Consider the following 8,505-nt stretch of genomic DNA (forward strand, 5'->3'; position numbering starts at 1 on the left):
TCCTAGACTGAATTTATCAAAAAAAACTGTAGTGGTCCACTAAGATAATGCCACTTTTTACCTTAACTATGGACATTTTTCTTAGTATTTTCTTTACTATCAATACATAACGAAAACTACAAGAACAATTCATTCACTACAAAGGATGCAATGCTATCTTCTGACAACATTAAACTAAATAACCCAACTCAACCTTAACTTTTAAGTAGAAAAATCTGTAAAAGCTTTGACACTAACATTCGCATCTGTTTAGTTTAATTTAATTTTCTAATTCCTCACATGTTTCGTATGTCCTTAAATATCCATTTACTTTTAATTTGTAGTCTGTGCGGATCAATAATATCATTGAGCTGAGCTGGTTGAGCTTAGTCCCCCATTGGCTACCAAGTAATTCAAATTAAAAATTATTTTTCACTAAAAAAAATCCTTGAAATGAAACTTGAAGCATTTGGAGGGATAATGTTTTTCTTTCATCAAAACAGCAGAGTTTACAAGTCCAACTACATCATTAAAGGTCAAACATTTTTTGTTCGGGTTTTTTCTTTATTTTGTAATTTTTCAATTAGAACTTAAACTTTACTGCCTGGCAATGAGCAAACATAAACAAAATGACGCACACTAAGCTAACTAATCACACACACATTCACAAGTTGGCACACTTAACAGAAGTGCAATGTATGCATTCAATAAGAGCAAAGCAATGCAAAAGCTTTCAAACTCTATTTTACACACACATAGACATAAACCCGACGTGCAATTCACTTTAATCACTCACACACAAACACACACGTATTCATACACTTTTACGCATAAGTGTACTCGCTGGCGTATAGAAGCGAACAAAATTACTAATGCAGCGAAATTTTGTGTACGTAAATGCAAAGTTTGTGTCCATTTCAAAGAAATTTCGCCCGCCGGGGTTATTACGATTTTCAATTAGCAAAATTAACTCAATATGCAGCAAAAAAAAAAAATAAATAAAAAATAAAAAAAAATAGAGGTGCAAAAAAAAGATATTTTTAAAATTTAAATTTATAAAATTAATTAAAAATGAAATACGGCATTTTTTTTAAATTATTTTTTTTTTTTTGACGTCTTTTTTTCATTGAATGCTTTAAAATGCAACTATGGGGGCATGAAAGATGTTCCCACTACTTTTTAAAAATATTTGTATTTATTATTATGGATTGAAATGTTAAGCTCTTCCTACTTATTTTTAAGTCTCTGATATGTTATATGTGTATATATTGATTGTTTTTGAAGTTTTGTTTGTATATATGTACTTTACTGACCACATATTTATGATATTTACTTATTATAATAATTAAAAAAGACAGAGTAAAATCGTAAAATTATAATAATAAATAAAAACTATAAAGATGTACATTGTGTGTCTGTGACTGTGACTATATAGAAATTACTATGATAAATAGAGGAGAAATCTATGAATACCGTTTCATGTCGGTATTCAAAACTAAAAAGAAATACTGCGCATATGAACATAGAGACTAAACTGGAGTTACTATGATGAAAAGGAACAGAACTCTATCAATAGGTTTTTATGTTACTATCCAAAACTGAAAACGAAAATATTACGTATATGGACACAAAGACTGCACTGAAGTTACTGTGATGTAAAAAAGGATATTGAAGACCTCAACGTACAAGTGATCATTTCTTTATTGGCTAAGTGGAGATTTGCATTAGCAAATATAATGAAGGTACACTCTTTCTATCTTGAAAACCAAATATATTTTAACAAGGCACTACACGAAGGCCTAATGAAAATAGCAGTTAGTCCGACTCTCATACTCTCAGCTTTGGCATTATCACAATGCTAGAGAAAGATTGTCGTTAGATGAAAGTGTTAATGCTTATATTAAAAAACTGTCGAGCAGCCTAACATAACTTACAATAAAAGAGTATTATAACCACTTTTAAAATTATTCAAAACATGTTATGTTAAGGAAAAAAATATCCCATTTATGTCAGTAAACAAAATGGATTACTGGAAGTGATTCAACGCTGTTGAAATAGAGTACGCTGAACTACAAATACAATAATTATTAATTATGAAGTTCATCATGGCTTTTAAAAAATATTATTACTAATAAAGTGGTGAATCAAGAATTGTTTTGAAAATTAATTTAATGGTGGAAATAAAACAACAACAAATGGTATATTAATGCACCGCATAAATTGTATAGAACGCAGTGAGAAATAACCTCAAAGGCTTTAGGGTAAAATGAATTAACTAAAAAGGAGCGGAGTTGGCTACAAGACGCCAAAATAACTACCACCAAAAGCAAAAGGGAATTGAAAAAAAATGACAAGTGTAAGAAATTATATGAAAAATTCATAAAGAAAAAGAAAAATAGGAAAAAAGCAATGAAAAACTAATGGGAAAAACAGCAATGCGTCAGCAAATGCGGCCACCATTTTAGCAACGGCAAAATATATTTAAAGTTGCTAATTTTATTATATGAATAGCAAAATTTTGTTTATGTGGCAGCAACAACAACAGCAGCGAATACGACAGGCAAACAACTCCATTTAAAATAGGAAAAATATACAATTTTGGTGGTCATGTGCTTATCAAGTTGCCACCGCCAATCCGCGAAATATGTGTTCGTGTCGTAAGCGTGCATTCACCAGCGCACCCACAGTCAAAACTTTCAACCCTTGTTGTCCTTGTGCTAGTAGACGGACAACTATGACTGCTAAGTTCTGCTTGTGATGTTGTTGGTTTTATAGTTGCTGCTTTAGTTTCAGTTTGGGTGCATTGAGTTGCCCCCACAACTTTGCGAACTAAATGGTCTGTTGTTTGTTGGGACGACGAATAATGTTGCAGTGGAAAGGGTTCGCGTGTTTGCTTATAATTTTAAAAGCGTTTTCATTTTCTTGCTGTTGTTGATTTTTCTCCTTTTTCTTTTTTGTTTTTTGTTGTTGTTCTTGTATTTGTATTTTTATGCAATATGGAAAATTAGAAATTGAATTTATATACACGCACATATTTAAAATCTATTTTATTTTCTTCTTTTCTATATAAAAATTAAAAGTTTATGGTGTCGAAAAATAGTTAATGGAGAAAAATGAGTTTTGTTGGGTAAAAGTTTTTCGCCATTTTTTTCCGAGCGAAAAAATTTTTTATCGCTTTTGTGTAAGTGCGTTCACTTTTTTAGTTTTGGTCTGTCTGCTTTATTTAATGAGTTTTATATGCAATTTTGTCGAAATTTTAAAATGGAAAAATATATTAATTTTTTTTTATTTTTGGTCCCACGAAACCATTTTTCAAAATTGCCTTGCGAGTTTAATAATATAACTTCAAAGTGAAGAAAAAATTCGAAAAATATAGAAACTTTTTAATAGCAAACTTCAGTGACAAATTCGAAAACGATTTAAACTTTAATTTTAAAATTTTATGCTTAAAATATCGTATAAAAAATGTTAATAATATATCAATATTGACAAGTGTTTTCTTGTTTTTATTTTTTGCGCTAAAATTTTAAATAAAAATACTCCACGCATAATGAAAACCACAAAACACAACTATTTGTGGGTGTCGGACAATTCGCTTGAGATTCCCTGTTATAAAACTTTGACAAACACAACTTTTGTTACCACCGCTAAGCCTTCATCACCATCGCTGTTTAATCCTTTTTTCCCATGATCTTTCGTGTCACTTTTCTTGCCTCATGATTTCTCTCGCTCTTCTCTTTCTCTCTATTTGTCTCTCCTTCTTCTTATCTGTCTGCCTTCATCTCTATCTATTTCCTGATTTCTTTGCGTGCTCCCTCTCTCTCTCTCTCTCCATCTTTCTCTCACACACGTTCTATGTCCACGGTTGCCACTTGAAAATTTTTTTCTGTACCAAAATTGGTTTAAAAAGGTACCATTTCTGTAAAAAAAGGTCCAAAATTTTTCTATTGTCTTTTTATAAGAAAATACAATTTATATAAAATGTACAAAAAGTATAAAACAATACAATATCCACAATACAGTTGGGTCGCCGAAAATGTACCATTTTTTGAACATGAGTACCAGAGTACCAAACGGAAAAAAAGTACCAATTTTGGTACTAAAGTACCATAAGTGGCAACCGTGTCTATGTCTCTCCCTCATTCTCTCTATGGTTCTCTTCATCTTTCTGTCTTTCTCTTTATTTCTCTCTCTATCTTTCTCTTTCACGCACACACACTTTTTTCTCACACACTCTATTTCTCTCTCTCTCATATTTACACTACTGTCAACAGTCGTGTGTAAGGAGAGAGAGGTATATTCCATTTTTTAAGTAAAACCAAAAAGTCTAAAACATATTGTAACATTTTTAAAACTATTAAAGACCAAATGTATCCTTCTTTTTTTGATACCTTCGTAAACTTAATTTTTGATGATTATTTTAATAATAAAGTGGAAATCTCTAAGGTGACTGCTTTCATATCTATCCATTCACCTTATTCCAAATTAAAATTGACAATGAAAGAAATTCCTTGTAGGAAAATATTTTGATTCTATAATGAAAGCTTAATAGATCTCCCGATTAATTTTTATTATATGTTAGATAGAGTTGAAGTTACTAGCTGATTATTTATAAGAGTGTCTCGACCTGCGGTACCGTTCCAAAAGTATTGAATTGCTTTAGGTGACATAATGTTATCTCTGCTTAGGAGATGAGATATATAGTCATATACTTATATAATTTTCAAGTTTTACACTGCATACTGGCACTGGCTCACATATAAACTATAATTGATGACGCATTTATTAGTGTCTATTTTAAGTGAAAATATTAGGTACATCAATAGAAAATTTCAAAAATTTACTCAGCCTTCGAGATTAATATTTATTTTAAAATAAATTATAATTATTTCGACTTAAAGACTTTGTCTAAAATATTGCAATTATTTATAAAATAACAAAATTGTCAAAATCTAGAAATTATGTATTTCTGCATGCATTTCACTGCATCTTAAGTGCATGTAAGTGGACGACACGCTCACATCCTCGATTCGAAATGCCAGAATTGATGCAATAGCGGCCACAGATTTTCTGTAAGTAATTAAGCACGAAAATTATTTTCACTAATTGTACTTTTGAATGATGTCATTTGGGTTGGTTGGTTGGTTGCTTGGTTAAAAATACTACAAATTTAAGTGAAAACATTTTGAAAAATTATTGAAATGAATTCAAAAGAAAAATAATGTTTCAACCTAAATGTCTCTGTTGCCTGTTGAAAGAAAGGCGAGTGATTAGTGCGACATTAAAAAAAAGTAGTAATTGTTGGCAGCTGACAGTGCGGTCGATTACTGCAGGACTCATATCTAAAGTGTCGGAAATGAAATGACAGCAAAATATTAATTAAAATAGCAGATAATTAAAGCTGTTGAAAAATGGAAAGAATTACGTGTTACTTTATTTTTGAATTTATCATATTTTATAATTTATATATCAATAACAATTAAAATTAACCATAAGAATGTACTCTACTCCCTTGTGAGTAAAGTTTAAATTAAATTTGACAAGATGTTTGTAACACGAAGAGGTATCAAAAGCCTTATTAACTGCTTCATACTAAACGTATGAGAAAACTTGTTCATACACAAAAAAATTCTACTCAGTTCTATAATCTCTATGTAAGAAACTGACCTCATTTCTCACGTCTCATTTTGATAATCACATCTTGATAATTTTACAAATCCAACCTGTGCCGTTAAACAATTCCGTTTTCTCCTCTATAATAGAGTATAGTAATCCTCGTATATACTTATCGGTTAATTGAGTAAAAGTTAGTCGTTTGCCTATTTAACTGCTTACCACCACATTAGTTTTTCCAGTTTCGGTATTATATAGCACGAACCTTTGTTCCAGAAACTTTTTATGCATCCCTGAAAATTTAATTAATTTAATGCAATAGCTTAACTGTATCATATATCAGTTAAACTTCTCTCTCTTCATCATACAATGTTCTAGTTCCCAGTTTTAATTTTTTATACAAAATACATTTTTTAATAACGCCGGTCAACAGAAATTGAAAGGATCTCTCTGGACTGAGTACAATAATTAGTGTCTTTTGGCCAAAATGGGAATCGCACAATAACTACTATCACATTAGCAAATAGACAGCAGAAATAGAAACTTCCGCAGTTCGACTGCTCTTCCATATTTTTCGAAAGCTAGTAGGAATTAAGATTAGAGAATTTCATAAATTAATATTATGGATATGACAGGATCGTCACTTTAACCAACCAACTAACTAATGTTTTTTTAGAAGGATTGTTGTCTTCATCCAACAATATTGCTGGCGTTTGTTTAAGAGAGCTTTCACTGTATGATATTAATCCTCAGTTACTCAGCTTATTACGGACTAAATTTGCATATTGTATAAAAATAATACTAAAAGAGTTGAGTATACTGAAAGTGTTGAGTACTACAACAATAAGGTTATCTTATTACATTGTTTATATTAAGGTGACAATATCTGAACAACATTGCAGTATCCTTTATATTAAAAACGTGTATCTCAATTCAAAGGTAAAACAGAAATTCAACGAAAAATAAATTTCAATTGAGCGTAAAATCTAAATTTAGTTAAATTTTAAAAATAAAAACCGTATATACTTTGGATGTCATGTGACAAACACAGAGCAAATGATATAGTTTGTTCATAATTTTGCACGTTTACCGAACATTAAACGGAACAAATTAACAGAACGCGCAATTTATGCTTTGAGATACAAAATTACGAATTCATTTCAAAATTAAAAATTTCTATTAAAAATTGACTGAAAATAGATTTCAATGCAGTATTTCATTCATCAATGCTATGTATCTTTGTATGTGGCTAACGGCTCCACATCTCCACAGTGCGATCTACAACTGCAAATGAGTACGAGTCTGTGCGGTTCAGCAGATGTGGAGGAAAGTATCTGAAAAGCGAATTGCAATTTTAAACAAATTTGTCAGATGAGAATGCATCACAAATTGCGTATCTTCTGCTTGCAATGAAAAAAAGATACTTACGTATGTAACTCGTAGATTGTGCAACAAGAAATATTTCGGATTGCAGTCAAAGCAAAAAAAAAAATGAACAAACAAAAAATATCTAAAAGATATTTAAAAGCATTAAAAGCTAGAAGTGAAATATTTAAAACATGTAAAATGTCGTTTTTAAGCGTTTTTAAGTGCAAATGTCATGAACTCTTTTCTGTTTTCAGTTTTTATGTTGAATGTTGTTTTCTTTTTGTATTTTGTAAATTGTTTTATGTGTTTTCTACTTATGTGTGCCTTGAAAAACGTTCACGAGACAAATTGTTTGCGAGCACGGACTGACATTTAGACTTTTGTATCTCAAAACTGCAACTTGTTGTAGAAAGATACACTGCTTTACTGTGTAATAAATGAATTCTTGGAGACAATGTACAAGTTTTTATGTCATTTTAATTTACGAGTATTTTTCCGATTATGTAAATTCTATAAAAAAAACAAAAAGTATAAGTTTGTGTTAATAATACTATGTAACTGCGGCTCATTTTCTCTGTGTCTATTTTTATTTTGTGTATTTGTTTTTTTGTGTTATGTTTTATTTGTTTTATATTCATATTTTTAATTTCAATTATAATTTTTTTTTTTTTTTTTGAGAAAAAAAATTATTTTGCAAACCAAGCACGCATAATTAATTTGTTGCCCTTGAGTTATTTTTCAATTTGTTGCTTCAATTATTTCAACATTTTCTAAATCTGTTTTTGACACATTATTTTCTTTTAATATTTTGTATCTTTGCATCTTTAGTCGTGTATTCAAAGTCCTATTGACTTGTAAGTATCTCTTGCCAATTTATAGCACAGCAGTGCCGTAATTTATTGGCATTTTCTATAAATATTTTTAAAATTGAAATCTCTTTGAGCTTTGCAAAGGAAAAATATGTTAAAGGATTAACGATGTTATATGGAAATGGCAGCTGCAAGCTTCAAAGGATTTTAAAAATAAATGCAAAAATGAAAATGTATAACACCAATATTAATATTATGAAAAAAAATTTTTTTATTGATTAGATACTGATTTATTCCTTATATACAACAAAAGATCTTTACAGCAGAAACTGATGGAACTGTAAATCTATCTGTTGAAGCGAACTTTTAAAACAACGTAAGTTTAGGTTAGCTTATAGTGGCCACCTTGAGCACCAAAGCCCATTTTAGCTTAAACAATTGCTCGTCTCAGTAATGCGGGTAACAGATGTGTACACACTAGACCAGAAACTTCACCTACGAAGCTACACAGACCGAAGTAGTTAGCGAGGGAATATGAAAAAACACATACTTTACAAGAGAAATCAATAACTGGTACTAACAACATTGCACGTTTAAGTAGACTTCATTTAGGAAAGACTTCGATTAACTTTTACTGTAAAAAAGTGTGAAAAGAATCAAAAATATTTATTATTACTACATATATAATATATGCTACAAAATTGAATCTCTCATCTAATGATGCCTTTTGTTGTTG

Source organism: Teleopsis dalmanni, chromosome 2 (genome assembly GCF_002237135.1).
Source record: "Teleopsis dalmanni isolate 2A chromosome 2, ASM223713v2, whole genome shotgun sequence".
Lineage (NCBI taxonomy): Eukaryota > Metazoa > Arthropoda > Insecta > Diptera > Diopsidae > Teleopsis > Teleopsis dalmanni.